Raw genomic sequence first — 17,054 nt, 5'->3', positions numbered from 1 at the left:
TACCAATAAGCATGTATCCATTAGTTAAAGCAAAGCTATACATACCCTTGCACCGCAGAAAGTCTATCATCGATTCAATAGGCATGCAGCCGCATAGTCGCAATTTCAGCACACTGGACAGCAATCGGTAGTCTATAGGCCCACTTTGTGAGTGGCTGTCTGGCTGACACATTCAATATTTATTTATCTATTTTGCGGGGTCCAGAGAAACTTCCTTACACCAGTGGGTAGGAATGGTCTTCAGTACTGACTCTGAATCCTGCCTTTGATCCACAAGACTCATAGGGAGTTTTTGAGCGAAAACTGAACTCCAGTGTACTAGGGAACTTCTCTATTTGATAGACGGGTGGAGAGGATTGTGTAATATTTGTACTATCTATTTGCATGTGTTTGTGGGTGTGCACATGTGTGTGTGCGTGCATGTGTATGCATATGTTTGAAGATTAATTATCATCCGATTTTATGGTAGAGCTTCAAGTCAAATTTCCCCTTTGAACGTATATGTCATATGAGGCCTTCTGGATATGAAATAAATCCTTTCTTAAAGCATTGATTGAATATACAAGTTATGATCTATTTTCTATCAGAAATTCATCTTTCAACAGTAGAAATTAGGATAGAAATTAGGATAGCACATGCCCACTTTGCAGATCACCTGGGATTTGGTTTGGGGACTGAGTTATTTCAGACAGTACATTTAAAGGAAAATATAACTGACTTCTTTGAAATTGTGAGAAAGGATTTGTTTTTCAACAAACAAGAGCAAGGATAAACATCTGTCATTGTGATAGCCTATTACAGTATCTAATTTCCCCCCCAAAATGTAAGGGTAGTTGCTACAACTTGATTCCAAGGTTAAAAATAGTATAAAGAACATTTCAGATCAGGGGAACGAGTTACTTGAATCAATTGCTCTTAATGTCCTTTCCCTTTACTAGAGGATGTTGATGCCTTTTTGTTCCATTTCCACTTTCTCTTTCAGAGCATCACAATGATCTCCCAGCAGGTCCCAGTAAAATCATTTCAGTTATTGAACCATCCTGAATGGCTGTATCCGGCTTCACTGGCAGCCATGAGCACATCATCAACACAGAGCATCTTTCTCGCTCTCTCTTCTTCTTCTTCTTCTTCAACCGCTGGTGCAGCCAGGTTGCTTTTCTCTCCTTTTTATCTTGTCAATGAACGACCACAGGAAGTGGCAATGCAGACACTATCTAGCAGTCCATGGCTGCCAGATCTGATTTTCCATCTGATCATGAAGAATAACCTGCATCATCGAAGGAGAGCCAGTATCATGGGCCTCATCAGCACTGGAGCACGGGCTGCTAATATAAATTAAGATTCATGCATGCTTGAGTAGGCACTCTCACATTCAAAATCATTGGTAATGACGAAGGCATCGAATGAAAGACATTCTTGACACTTTTCAAACCCAGTGAGGTTTGTTTCATATAATAATTACTGTATCGGTATGAAATAAAAGACTACAGTATCTTATGCAAAAGTTGCATACCCAAGGCACCTGTACATCATACAGGCTTGACAATCCTATTTCTCTTACATAGAAGTATATGATAGTCTGTATTCTGGTAATATCTTTTGATTCTAAAACTGTTTATATAGACATGTTAGAGAACTTTACTGAAGTTAGACTGCTTGGATCAGAATGTCTTTGTAGAGAGTTGATGAAAAAAGCTGAGCGAGATAGTCGACTCATAGTATGTTATTTTACAATATCTGTCAGCAGCCTCTCCCGACAGCTTTGAACCTGTACACACTGTCATGTACAGTATCTGTTTTGGAAGAATATGTGATGCATACTAATACAGTAGAATCCCTTGGGGTAGGTATGAGTTTCACAACTCCCTCAGTAATATCACAGTAACACAATAAGATGTGAGACATACTGCACGTTTCTTCTCACTTCTTCCTCTTTGTGGGCAGCCTTGTGGATGCATGGAGCTACCTGAGGGCGTGTGAAGTAGCGGTGACACTGCGACAGCATGTGAAGTGTGGGGCTTGTGTATGACGGATAGCATAGATTGTTAGACGCCAGAGAGAAGATCTTGTTATTGCATCGGTAGCAATCTCTTTCTCTCTTGAGCTCTGAGTGTGGGAGGAGAAACTCAAAGGCGCAATGATCGGCAAGAAGGAGGAAATCAAGATTTGATTTTGTTTGTGCATCACTCAACACTACTCAACTCGACCTGCTTTGTTGCTTCCTGCCAGCACATTGGGAAACGTCTAGCAACAGAGACCTCTTTGAGAGTTAGTCTCATGTCTTTCATTCGAATGTCATTGATATTATCATTATACACACAAAGTAAACCTCTTGCTGTGATAAAGTGAGAGGGTACTGCTAAGGGGCTGCATGGGTGGATTAGACTACAAATAACTATAGTAGTTTAAATGACAGAAATCTATTTCACTCTTCTCTCTCTGTCCCTATAATGAAAAACATCCGTCTATCTCATAATGTCATTGCATCCATCTGTCTGTGTAACCTGATTATGCCTGCTAAAGTATGAGCATTGGTACCGTCATGTAATGTAAGTCATTTGCCTTATAATTCACTGATCAATGATGTGATTACCCCTGAGTGAAATTATGTAGCTGTCAGCTGGCCTGTAGTTTCATGTGTTTTTTTCTCCTTTGTCGTACAACAGCTGTGTGTACCTTGCAGCCAATGAGACAAGCGTGTGGAGAGGTTGTCCTATGTAGGCTATTTTGAGCAGCCTATGTGTAATGGTAGGTTCAGTTGGTGATATGGGTTTTCTCTATTGAATAAATGCCAACTGCTCCGCATGTTATTTTGTCATTTAGTTTGACAATATTGCAACTAGACTTATTTGGCATTCGTGCAACCAGAATTGTTGATTGTCATGTGGAGCTGCTGTAAACAACAGCACCAGACTTGTACAATCCAGGCAACCACTTCAATATCACATCTGAATTTCTGGCTACGAGTGGCGGTAGCTCAATGGGTTAGTGAGGTAGGGGGATATTTCTATTTTGTAATTACCTTGTATTCTCAAAACTTAGCCATGACTACAAGCTGTGGTACATTGATTTGAATACTCAACCCCTGGTTGCAGTTTCCAGAAAAGTTCAATTTTTTGTTTAATACATCTCAGTAGGAAAAATGAATTAGATGTTAATCTTATGCTCTTCTTTTCCCTCCTGATCCCCCCCCCCAAAAAAAAACAGCCTGCAGCACTCCAGCACACATTTAAATTCCCTGTCTGAGAATCATTGTCAAAGCCGAGCATTAATAGAAGTGAACAGCTGGATTCCTTGTGTGACTCAACTGTAAAGGTATACTGGTTGGCTACCATGAAACAGACATGAATAATCATGAATTTTGAAGACACACCTAGACATTCAATGTGTTGGTTTTCAACAGTTAATGATTGAATGAAAACAGAGTAAACTCCTCAGATATGTTGTAGAGTCATAGCGTTTTAATTTAATGGGTCTGAGGGAAAAGACTGCAGACAAATGTGAGAATTATCTTCGTAGATACTTCGTGTGAACTCTTAGTGGTTGTATTTAGTGATGGTAAAGGAAAATGAATTAGATCAGAGTTTAATGGAACAGGTTACATCTGAGTTGGACATTTGCTTGCCTTATGTTAATAAACATGTCTATATTCTGCTTTTTCCAACCTACCCATTAGAGAAATACCAGGAACCGCAGTCGTATTACTTCGTTACTAATTACCTAAATCAGTATTTGCTTTCTGACAAGCTATTTCATCACTATGGAAAATACACAATTATTTTAACCTTGAACGTTTTAGAAATGCCCTGAAAACATTCAGCTTCATGAGTAATGTTTGTGTTGCAGTGTTGTGATTTCAAAGATAACTCTTTACACCTAGGCAGGAACGGCTTTAATCAACAAATCCTGTAGGAGAGATTCAACAAGGTGTTCATGTACACATTCACCGGTGAATTTATTAGGTACACCTCCCCCAGTTCACAAAAATGGATCGCTCCTACAGACAGTGAGTCACGTGGCCATGGCTTGCTATATAAAGCAGGCAGACAGGCATTGAGGCATTCAGTTACTCTTTGGCTGAACGTTAGAATGGGCAAAACAAGCAACCTAAGCAACTTTGAGCGTCGCATGATCATGGGTGCCAGGCGCATGGATCCAGTATCACAGAAACAGCAACCCCCCTGGGCTTTTCACGCACGACAGGGTCTAGGGTTTACCGAGAATGTGGTGAAGTGGCACCAGTGGGCATGCGATCACCAACACTGGACAATTGAGGAGTGGAAAAACATCACCTGGTCCGACTAATCTTGGTTCCTGTTGCTTCATGCTGACAGCAGAGTCAGGATTTGGCGTAAGCAGCATGAGCCCATGGACACATCCTGCCTGCTGTCAACAATACAGGCTGGTGGTAGTGGTCTATTGGTGTTGGGAATGTTTTCCTGGCACACATTGGGTCCCTTGATTCCAATTGAGCAATGATTGAACGCCACAGCGTATCTGAATATTGTTGTTGACCAAACCCAATAGAGCATCTTTGGGATGAATATGGAATGGGCTGTTCTCAGCATGAATGCAACGCAATCAAATCTGCAGCAACTATGTGATGCCATCCCTGTGGAACATTTCCGATACCTTGTAGAATCCATGCCCCGAAGAATCCAGTCTGTTCTGGAGGCAAAAGGGGATCCGACCCGGTACTAGATGGGTGTACCTACTTAACTGTGTATGTGGCCTGTATATATTGTGGCAATACAGTACTGCAAGGTCAGCTACCCCCCACCCACATCAAGGTTCACTGGGTCTTTTATTCCTGAAGTCCTTTGATCATGCAATGTGCTCAGATGCTGTTGTCCTTGGTCCTGAATTCCAAACCAAAATATGCACTCTGTGGTTCTGGAATTCAAAATTCACTTATTCTAAACCAACACAAGAGCTTTCCTTAGTGCTGAAATTCACATATATTCAAACTTGAAGGAGAGAAGGTGAAAAGGATGAAAATGAGAAGAAACTGAATAGGCCAAGGTATACATTAGAGAGACATTTGTGATAGTTTATTAAAATCATTACATTTTTTCTTAGTGATACCAACAACAGTGTGTAGAAACCCGAGTTAGTTAGTTTGGTAATATATGTCAACATGAAATATTAATAAGGTTATGGGGTAGTGCTCCTTACATAGGCTCCTTGTTCAGAATGATCCCTGGTGTACTGCTGTAGAGACAGGGAGGAAACCGCAACGGTCATGTGATTACAGATGTCCAAGTGTCTGCACTCAGCTGCCAATCCTGCACACTAACACTTCAGAGAGCTGCCATGTAATGGTAACCTGTTTCCTGCTCTCACCGTTTGTGATTAACTATGAAAACATACTATATGACTGTATGAAAGTGGTGGGGCAGAAAAGGTGCTGTTCAGAGCTAGTGTTGCCCCAAAAGACTGTTGTCAACCTCTGCGTAATGGGATGTCGTTACACTCTTTGAAAAAAAGGTGCTATCTAGAAGCTAAAAGGGTTATTCGGCTTTCCTATAGGAGAACTCTTTGAATAACCCTTTTCTGTTCTGTGAACCCTTTCCACAGAGGGGAAAGCCGAAAAACCCTTTTGGAACCCTTTTTAAATAGAGTGTAGCAGCTAACTGGCAGCTGACTTCAGATTGGGGAAAGCTGAGGTATCAACATTAGGCATGCAGGGTTGGTATATGAAATGAATGTAACCTAGTTTGTGTAAATTAGATTAGGAGGTCAAAGGAATTTCAGGTAAAGATATTGCGTTGGCCTCCCATACCGGAGCCCTATACCACCAACCTAGACTAGACGTAACATAGTAAATAAAATCCAGTACACCCAAATTAGTATGATATGTTATGTTTGGTATGCTTACATATGACAGATGGTTACTTAAAGCAAAAACGAAAGTAGAATGTCTAGCAACCCAAAGGTTGCGAGTTCGAATCGACAACTAGCATCGTTTCAACTACTTGCAACTTTTTAGCTACTTTGCCTGTTAGCTAACACTTTCCCTAACCTTAAGCCTTTTAACTAACCCTTCCCCTTACCCTTTAGCCTAACTCCTAAACTTAAACCTAACCTTAACCCTAACCCATAGCCTTGCTAACATTAGCCAGCTAGCTAATGTTAGTCACTTAGCTCGAATTTGTAAGATATCATATGTTTAGAAAATTCGCAAATTTGTAACAGCTAATGTTAGCTAACTAGCTAGAATTTGTAACATATCATATGTTTTGCAAATTCGTAACATATTGTACGTTTGGCAAATACGTAACATATAATGCAAATTGTAAATCGTAATATAGCATACGAAATGGTTTACATTCAGAATAATACGAAATGCTCTGAGACCAGGTTGGGACCACAGAAGCTGCAAATTTTGTATAGTGGAAAATGGGAGCATGATATCAAGAAAATACAGTATGTGGTATAGTATTGTTACCTACCAGAATGACACCTCAGACCTAAAAAGTTCAAAGTAGCTTGATGCTTGGTAAGCATGTCACCTTTTAGACACCAAATGGAAAACAAATTGTAAAACATTTCTGCACAGTCAAATTCCATTATCTGAAGCCGCTTTCAGGATTTTAGGGAGAGACTTGCTTTGATTCTGTTTCAGAGTGAGCCGATGATTTGCGGCTGACGGTATATCTAACTTCCGGCGCCGACAGAGATGGCCGCCTCGCTTCGCGTTCCTAGGAAACTATTTGCTTTACTTTGTGTTTGATTTGAATTCTTAGTGCATTTCCCCATTTTTGTCTCTTTGAAATGAAATCTGATTAATTTCTTGATCTTTCTCTCTCTTTCTCTCTCTCTCCCTCTTGCTCTTGTTTATCCTGTAGCAGAATGGCGTGGGTGTGGAGGGAACCATGCATTCCCGCTCAGCTCACCTTTAATGGCTGATCCTCTTCTCTCCACTGTCTCATTCCTTCCTGCCCTCACTGATCACTGTCTCCTCTGTAGGCTCTATTACCTCCCACTCCGTGTCAACATAAAGCAAACCTCCCCCACATTACACATTACACCACCTCACTATGGACAATTTCCACCTTAGACCAATTTATTTTATTATACCATTGTTGGATCGAAGCTAGCATAAAGCATTCTATTAGAGAATCACTCACAGGCAGGTAGCAATCTCTTAATTGTAGCTGTGGGTTGAGGTTTGATTTGATTAATTAGGGAAATTACAGCTTGCTTACCAAAGTTTTCAGAACTTGTGGGAGAAGTCTTTCATCAGGTCAGAGAGGCCCTCTTTATAATGCAGTATCTGTGATCCTGGATCTGTGATCAATAAGGACATCCTCAGCCTGTCCATAGATGTGGCTCCTTAAATGACATGAATATCAATGCCCAATGGGACCCAGTCAGCACTCAATAGCTCGACCTCAGCTGTCATTTTCAGCGCTCCGGTCAATCAGAAGTGGCCCCTTTGTCTGAGGGATGTAATATATAATTAATGGATGGACACCGCAGAGCTAATAGATACAGATTATAATTTACAGTGCATTTTACACTCAATTAAAACTTTGCTCACTCATAAACACTTACTTATATTATGGTCTGCTGCCAAACTGGTCACGTCATATTCCTCTCTCTCAGTGGTGAATTACTATGTGCATCTATTTAACTCCTTTCATTGTGTATTGTGCATGATCACACATATACCTCTCAAGAAACAATTATTCTTGTCCTTGGCTGCGGTCCAAACACTTAAAAGACACATCCTCCTCCACTTACCCTCGCCTTATGATCTTGGGGCAATCCCCGTCACCATCTTGGTGTGCAGTCTAAATGATTAGCCAAGCAAGGGAAGTTTGCAACGTAAGCCCCTCACCCCTCGTTTTTAGTCAGCTTTGCGAGTGTACAATTACGTTCACTCCGGGACCTGAAACTCCCCATAATTCAATTTGCGACGATTGTACATCTGCTAAGAAAAGTCTGTGAAAACTTAAAAACAACATCAATGGAGAAGTCAACATACAAGTGTAAGGAAAAAATGAATTCGTAAGTTCGTAAATAGGTTTTTGTTTGGTTATCTTTTGGAAATTGTAGAAATAAAACATTTTCCTTCTTCAGATGTTCCAGCTAGGCAGGCTAACGTTAATTATCTAATTCAATTACTAGCTATCATACAGTAGGCGTCTATTGATAATTGTATATTTTATATCATTAGAAATGCACTCTTAGGGCCTCCCGGTGGTTAAGGGCGCTGTACTGCAGTGCCAGCTGTGCCATCAGAGACTCTGGGTTCGCGCCCAGGCTCTGTCGTAACCGGCCGCGACCGGGAGGTCCGTGGGGCGACGCACAATTGGCCTAGCGTCGTCCGGGTTAAGGAGGGTTTGTAGGGATATCCTTGTCTCATTGCGCACCAGCGACACCTGTGGCGGGCCGGGCGCAGTGCGCACTAACCAAGGTTGCCAGGTACACGGGCTTCCGGGTTGGATGCGCGCTGTGTTAAGAAGCTTGGTTGGTTGGGTTGTGTATCGGAGGACGCATAACTTTCAACCTTCGTCTCTCCTGAGCCCCTATGGGAGTTGTAGCGATGAGACAAGATAGTAGCTACTAAAAAAAACAATTGGGGTAAAAAAAGTATTATAATAATTTATCCTTTTTTTATTTATTATAATAATAATTTTTTTAAGAAATGCACTCTTAAATGACTGTAGCGCATATAAAGCGGGATGAACGAGTGACTAATTTCCGGCCATTTAAAAATCATTGCTTCCTCCCTCCTCCCCTTGCCCTGCAAATGTATACTCGTCAGACGTCATGATACGTCATCAGAAGTGTCCACTTCATTTGAGGTTCTGAGGGGATAGGGTGTGTCTTTTAAGTGTTTGTACTGCAACCCTTGTCTCCCAGGGAGGCATTTCCTCAGATTTCTCTGGTCCTGCCAGGCCCTTCTGAGTGTGTGTGAAAAAAGACTGGTTGCTTCCCTGAGGAGAGGCAATCTCCCTGTGGTGTAGTTTGAAAAATATGGACTTCAAAAAGGAGAGATTTACACAACAAAGGAAGGAATAAGAGGCTGTAGTACACATACTATTTTTCTTCCAAGGGGAAGGGGTTCTCCCTTGCAAATTGAATCAATTAGATAACAGAAATTCAAAACAATTTGGCCTTCCTCTTTTCATTTCCAAGATGTAGTGTGTGTGTGTGTGTGTGTGTATGTGTGTGTGTGTGTGTATGTGTGTGTGTTGCGTGTCTTCTGTGTATTTGTTATTATTAGTCCTCACTTTCTGATGCAATTTCTACTGCTCTTTTCTTCCCACCCCTGTTCTCCAAAAATATGCAAATCTACAACGCAGAGTAAGACATTTTCTAGCACAGCAGGCAATGTCAGAAAAAAACCTTCACCCCCTTGCCCTCCGTTTGTCAGCTTTTAAAGACGATATCAATGGAAGTAGATTTAATTAGCAGCACATAAGGGACAGGAGCAGCGTGAGATCACATGATCACCCTACTAATTACCTGCTTGATACAAGGGGGTGAGAGAAACGTATGGCTGCCGGCTGCGCAGGGACAGGTTCATTCAAATCCCATTAACTGTCTGCAGAGAATCTGGGTTATAATGGCTCAGCCCCATGATGCCCCTGACAGCCCGACACAGACAGAGCAGTGGGGCTCCAGCAGCAGGATGAAGAGCTCAGACCTGAAATCTGATGAAATATTTACTCTCAGGGTGTCTCTCAGAAAGACAAGAACAACTTATATCAACCTGATCCTTAAGCGGATTAGAGACTAGCAGACTGTTAAAGGTCTGTGGCTCTGTGGCTATCTCTCTGGCATAGTCACCTCTGAGATTACATTGAAATGGATTCAGGATGCTCTCATCCATGAACTCTCTGTTCTCCAGCTCCCTTTGGCAGGAAGTTGGAGGGTAGCGAGGTGAACAGGAAATTGACATTTTGGAGTATTACTGTTCATGGAAGCTGAGCAGACATTCTTGGAAGAAAATTTGTCACGGCTGTGGAAATCCAAAGTCATTTAAATAAGGATTCCTGGCAGTTCACGCTTTTTACATATCTGACCAAGTTTATCTTATCTTATTGAAAATAATTGTGTGAACATTTCCTCTCAGTAACGCATTGGTATTTCCATCCTGGAGGAAAAAGGCTGTGTTTTAAACTCTCGTGAGATTGCACTATCCCCCTAAAAAGTGCACCTCTCTTTCTCTCTCTCCCCCCAAACAAAACCAAGTGTGTGGTCGTAGGACAGAGAGTCTCCTAATAATGGCCCAAGCCTAGGATAAATAATGCAAAACCAATGTATAAAGCTGTTAAAAGGGTACTGTGGTATGGACCATTTATTGAAGAGAGCCCCTGCTTTTCTCCAAGACACCAGTCCAAGCGTGAAGAGTAAAGCAAATCCCGCCCAGCCCCTTGAACATCTTTCAGCTTTTTGATCTTGCAGTGTGCTTTATGCTATTTTCTTATTGACATGTAACCAAAATATATGGGGACAGAGGAGGAGGGGACGATGAGGAAATAGATAGACTTGGACAGGGAACCAGGATATTTAAAGAAGGATCCTGTGGGCTGTTCTGATTCCAATTAACCAGATGCTGGTGTTTTGGCTTTAGAATGATATGAGCTTATGAACAGACCAGAGAGAGATAGAGAGAGAGAGAAGAAAAAAAGTTTACTAAATCAAATCAAAATCAAGTCAACATTTATTGGTTGTGTACACAGATTTGCAGATGTTATCGCAGGTGCAGCAAAATGCTTGTGTTTTCTAGCTCCAACAGTGCAGTAATATCTAGCAATACATAACAATCCAGTGAAGCAATTGGGAGAAAATGATACAAGGGTAGAGAAACGACAGTAGAGAACAAGGCATGGAGGAAGTATCCTATGAGGCATGATGCATTAAAATCCGCGAGGTAACACAAATAACTCTGAGCCTGACATTACAAGCCCTCTACCCTTTCCTTCGCTCCACGTGTCTTCTGTCCTGACCTTATATTCCCTCAGTCAACCCGTCCTTCCTAAAAAAAATACAATTATGTCACTCCTGTATCTGAGCAGGGTCACGCCCCTGCTGATTTTTTGTCATTCAGTTTCAGAGGCAGACATCCTGCTGCGCCTTTGTCTCCTCTGTGGCTTTGTAGTCCTGAAATGAAGACTGAACACTGCACTGCACCATGATACATGCATCCTAGCTTGGAAACATGGTCAGTCCAACAGGCAGGGTCTACTGAGAAAATAGAGTGAGAAAAATAGAAATCCACAGACAACCATCCTCTGGTTGTATTACTGTGGGATATCCAGCTGTCTGGTGGTGTGGACAATACAATACATTACATTACAATGCACCATAAGTTCACCTACAGAATGAGTATGTTACTCATTGTAAAATAATACTACATTTCCTCTTTATCTTGGCAGAGTCCTTGTTTTATCTGTCAGGTTAGGGATTGACTTGAATTGATTTGAATGTGTGACTGCTGCAGAGATCCATGATAACATCAGCATTTAACCAGTTCAGTACGGACTGCGGGCAATTAGCTTAGAAAGTCCTCATGTTCATACTGCAAAGGCAAAAGATGCATTCTGTGGTGCAGTATGACACATTTGTACCCCACACAGTATCAGTCAGTCAAAGCAGAACATTTGAAAAATGTTCAAACTGTAGGGGTTTGGGATGCTTCAGCCCTGAGTAAACAACAGATATGAGGTGTGTGTCTGTAATAAAGCAAACATTCTCAACTAGGAGTATAGAATTGAAGATGTGAATTATGACTCTTTGGAGAGGAAGACACCTGAGAGAAAACCATCACCATAATCGTCTCCACGTGTATTACATTTTAATTATGCCATGTCACACTAAATCAGACATACCTGATAAGATGTTATTACATGTTATGTGTAACGCATTCATTATTAACAATGATGATATGTGTAATATAATACAGTATATACGCTAGCAACATAGGTGTTTGATATGCACCACTTGATGTTTATTTACTAGGGTATGTGGTGTAATCATTTGCATTAAACCCACCACTTAAGCTGTAAAATGAATAGGGCTTCAACTATCAAAACTCATCTAAATGCTCCAAACAACAATTTTGAAAGACAACATAAAATCAAGATCAAATGGAGTGTTCTATCTATACACTTACGAAAAAGATTGCAGTCAACACAGTATGTTGCAAATCTGTGTCCAAAATAGCACTGTTTTATTACTGCAATAATTTTACAGTATTACTGCAGTTAAAGTGCAGTATAACTGCAGTTCAACTGCAGTACACTGCAGTTATTCTGCAATTATTGTGTCCAAAATATCACAGTCGACTGCAGTTACTGCACTTTCACTGCAGTTTCAAAGCTGCAATCTTTTTTGTGAGGGTAAGACCAATGGTGATGCTTCTATCAGTAGCCGGGAGACTGCCGGCTCCCCCAGGACTGCCACACAGAAGAAATAATAGCCCACAGGGGTAATGTGTGATTGACACACATTACTCAGTCTGTACTTTATACAGACCGGTGCGGCATAAACAATCAGAGCTGCAGTAGGCCTATAGGCAAATAGACCATTGCCTTATATGGATCTGTGCCATTTACTTTGAACTCTGTGCCATTTACTTTGACTGTGTGTAAAGCATGAACGGTCCAAAGCGAGATCTGCGTGTAGCCACGTGTGCACTTTTTTTTATGTATATCCTTTGCTAGTTAGTGAGTTATTAGCCCGGTTATAGATCATTTGTAGTGAGCAATTGCTTCCTTACAAGAGCACAAAACTTGTACATTTCTCAACAGTCAGGTAAATAGCTTTCTTTTATCTTAAAGGGGCAATGTTGTATTCTGAAACAGGATTGAATAAGCTAAGTGACACCAATAGGCAGAGGGTGGCTTAATTTGTCTGATTCTCTGTAATAATGGTATGGGAATAATAATGCATTTTATTTAGTCAATTGTTTTCTTGCATCAAACAACACAACATTTTCAGTCACCTACTTGTCTGAAAGACAAGTGGATAAACAGGTTAATGTCAAGCCCTGCATGTTTTCTTTTTCAAAAGTCTCATGGAATGTAGGCCTACATTGAATACCACACATTGGCTGCTACTGTAGGCTGACTGATAGAACAGCTATTTCCATGTTAAAATGTTATGGGATGCATTTACTCCATTGTTTTTGATAGTAGACCGTTCTGGTAGACCTACATTCTGATCAAATAGCCACAGTAGTCTACTTGGCCACTGCTAAAACTGTACCTTAAGCGGGTACAGCCTCAGTGTTCACAGTAAACGTGCGCTGGAAGTTGCACAGAATTTTCACAACATTCAAGTTAACTCTCAGAAGACCTGCAATTTGCTCAATGCCCCCAAAAATTTGAGGGAACATTGTCGAAGAGTTCTTCATGTTTAAGATTGTTGCGTTTAATTTCCTCCCACATGAATCAAAGATGGTGGGAATTAAATGGGACTCAGCCTGTCAAAATCATGTTTCAACTGCACATCTTTTCAAGTGGTGATGATGAAATGAGCTTAGAATCGGAGGAAAACTATATATTTTTATTCTCCATAGTTTCATTTTCCATTGTACAGTATCTCTTCCTCTTCTGAGGGCACCTGCTTGACATGTCACCTGTCAATCTCCAATATGGTCCTTTATTCTTCCTTTAACTCCAACATTAAAGAGTACAATTCTTAATGGCTTTCCATTATAACTAAATATGGAAGGGCTTGAGAAAAGACAATGGTCTATGTTGTGCGGATGAATCACCTGCCAATATCAGGATTTTACTCTCTCTTTCCCCCAAGTCTCTAAGTCCAGAACAGAATAGAAAAATCCACACATTTAGTGGATTTTTAAAAATCACATTTTGATTAGTTTGTTGACTATTATCTCAAATAGGCCTACGTAACTGACCACAAATGGTGCACGAAGCACATTTTCCTCAACTAATTGATCTTCACAAACTGACTTACAAATTAAACGGAGAAATGCCTCGAGTCATTATCAGTTGAATGAAGCTTTGATAAGGTTTAAATGCAGAAGCAATTATGCAAAGAATCACACAAAATCCCCAAAACAAAGTCTCTGGGATCGATGGCCCTACTATCCCCTCTTCTGAGTAGAGTACAAAATCTGATAGCCAAAAAGATTTCCTCAATTCTCAGAGTGATGAAGTGCATGATCCTCTAAGGAGAGAGACCATTTCAGGTGACCACACAAGATCAATAACGATAATGTGTTAGTACCACCTAAATAAAATGTTTAGGTTAAAAAGACATACACATTTCAGCTCAATTCTTACTTTGTAACCTGAAGCTACTGTTTCTGCTACTGTCGTTTTTTTATTTTCTGAATTTGGATGTGAATCATACATGAAAATATATGTTTTTGTATTTCACAGAGAGCGACAATGGAGTATACTGTAGCAGCTCTTTGGGAATGCCCAAGAGCTCACAAGTCATTATGTTTCCGACAGTAAAGGGGAAGGGTTACCTTTCCATTCCATACAACTGACATTGTCCTTATGGGAGCTCCATGACATCCTGACTGGAATTCACAATGAGACATCAATGCAATCCAATATCCTCAGCAACTTTACAAAAAGGGGATTGATTTATGGAAAGACATTCCCTGCAGCCTCTCCTCCCACTGGGACAGCAGATCTACATAAAAACTGTGATTAGAGAGAGCAGGAGGAAGAAAGAATCTAGCTATGAGGAGGATAGACTGGAACCGAAGCAAATTTAGTGAGTTAATTTGGTCTCCGTCAAAATAGTTGTGCTACAAATGTAGAGTATAATTATATTAGTTGGGTGCCAAGGTACTAAGAGCAGGAAATATGTAATATGGATGAACTCCTTTGAAAATCAGGAATCCTTAAGGCAAATTGGTTAGTACTGAACTGGAAACCTGTTCCCCAAGAGAAATAGCTGGCTCCAGAATGATTCAACTGTTATTAATACTTTATATCAGGGTATATGATGATGCGGTTTCTGTTGTTGTTGTTTTTGTTCTTGTTGTTGTTGCTTTACTGTTGTTGCTGTTCCTGCAGCTTTACCGTTGTTGCTGTTGTTGTTGCTGCAGCTTTACTGTTATTTATGTTGCTGCAGCTTTACTGTTGCTTTTGCTGCAGCTTTACTGATGTTGTTGCTGCAGCTTTACCATTGTTGCTGTTATTGCTGCTGCAGCTTCAATGTTGCTGTTATTGTTGCTGCAGCGTTACCATTGTTGCTGTTGTTGTTGCTGCAGCTTTACTGTTGATGTTGCTGCAGCTTTACCGTTGTTGCTATTATTGTTCCTGCAACTTTACTGTTGCTGTTGCTGCAGCTTTACCGTTGTTGCCGTTGTTGTTGCTGCAGATTTACTGTTATTGTTTCTGCAGCTTTAACATTGTTGCTGTTGCTGCAGCTTTACCATTGTTGCTGTTGCTGCAGCTTTACTGTTGTTGTTGCTGCAGCTTTACCGTTGTTGCTGTTGTTGTTGCTGCAGCTTTACCATTGTTGCTGTTGCTGCAGCTTTACTGTTGTTATTGCTGCAGCTTTACTGTTGTTATTACTGCAGCTTTACTGTTATTTATGTTGCTGCAGCTTTACTGTTGTTATTACTGCAGCTTTACTGTTATTTATGTTGCTGCAGCTTTACTGTTATTTATGTTGCTACAGCTTTACTGTTATTTATGTTGCTGCAGCTTTACTGTTATTTATGTTGCTGCAGCTTTACTGTTGTTATTGCTGCAGCTTTACTGTTGTTATTGCTGCAGCTTTACTGTTGTTATTACTGCAGCTTTACTGTTGTTATTGCTGCAGCTTTACTGTTGTTATTACTGCAGCTTTACTGTTGTTTTACTGCAGCTTTACTGTTATTTATGTTGCTGCAGCTTTACTGTTGTTATTACTGCAGCTTTACTGTTATTTATGTTGCTGCAGCTTTACTGTTGTTGTTGCTGCAGCTTTACTGTTGTTATTGCTGCAGCTTTACTGTTGTTATTACTGCAGCTTTACTGTTATTTATGTTGCTGCAGCTTTACTGTTGTTATTACTGCAGCTTTACTGTTATTTATGTTGCTGCAGCTTTACTGTTGTTATTACTGCAGCTTTACTGTTATTTATGTTGCTGCAGCTTTACTGTTGTTGTTGCTGCAGCTTTACTGTTGTTATTACTGCAGCTTTACTGTTATTTATGTTGCTGCAGCTTTACTGTTGTTATTACTGCAGCTTTACTGTTATTTATGTTGCTGCAGCTTTACTGTTGTTGTTGCTGCAGCTTTACTGTTGTTATTGCTGCAGCTTTACTGTTGTTATTACTGCAGCTTTACTGTTATTTATGTTGCTGCAGCTTTACTGTTGTTGTTGCTGCAGCTTTACTGTTGTTATTGCTGCAGCTTTACTGTTGTTATTACTGCAGCTTTACTGTTATTTATGTTGCTGCAGCTTTACTGTTGTTATTACTGCAGCTTTACTGTTGTTATTGCTGCAGCTTTACTGTTGTTATTGCTGCAGCTTTACTGTTGTTATTACTGCAGCTTTACTGTTATTTATGTTGCTGCAGCTTTACTGTTGTTATTACTGCAGCTTTACTGTTGTTATTGCTGCAGCTTTACTGTCGTTATTACTGCAGCTTTACTGTTATTTATGTTGCTGCAGCTTTACTGTTGTTATTACTGCAGCTTTACTGTTGTTATTGCTGCAGCTTTACTGTTGTTATTGCTGCAGCTTTAATGTTGTTATTACTGCAGCTTTACTGTTATTTATGTTGCTGCAGCTTTACTGTTGTTATTACTGCAGCGTTACTGTTATTTATGTTGCTGCAGCTTTACTGTTGTTATTACTGCAGCTTTACTGTTATTTATGTTGCTGCAGCTTTACTGTTGTTATTACTGCAGCTTTACTGTTGTTATTACTGCAGCTTTACTGTTGTTATTACTGCAGCTTTACTGTTATTTATGTTGCTGCAGCTTTACTGTTATTTATGTTGCTGCAGCTTTACTGTTGTTATTACTGCAGCTTTACTGTTGTTATTACTGCAGCTTTACTGTTATTTATGTTGCTGCAGCTTTACTGTTGTTATTACTGCAGCTTTACTGTTG

The sequence above is a fragment of the Oncorhynchus mykiss genome, chromosome 12 (assembly GCF_013265735.2).
Source record: "Oncorhynchus mykiss isolate Arlee chromosome 12, USDA_OmykA_1.1, whole genome shotgun sequence".
In the NCBI taxonomy this organism is placed as follows: Eukaryota; Metazoa; Chordata; class Actinopteri; order Salmoniformes; family Salmonidae; genus Oncorhynchus; species Oncorhynchus mykiss.
This window is presented reverse-complemented; position numbering follows the sequence as displayed.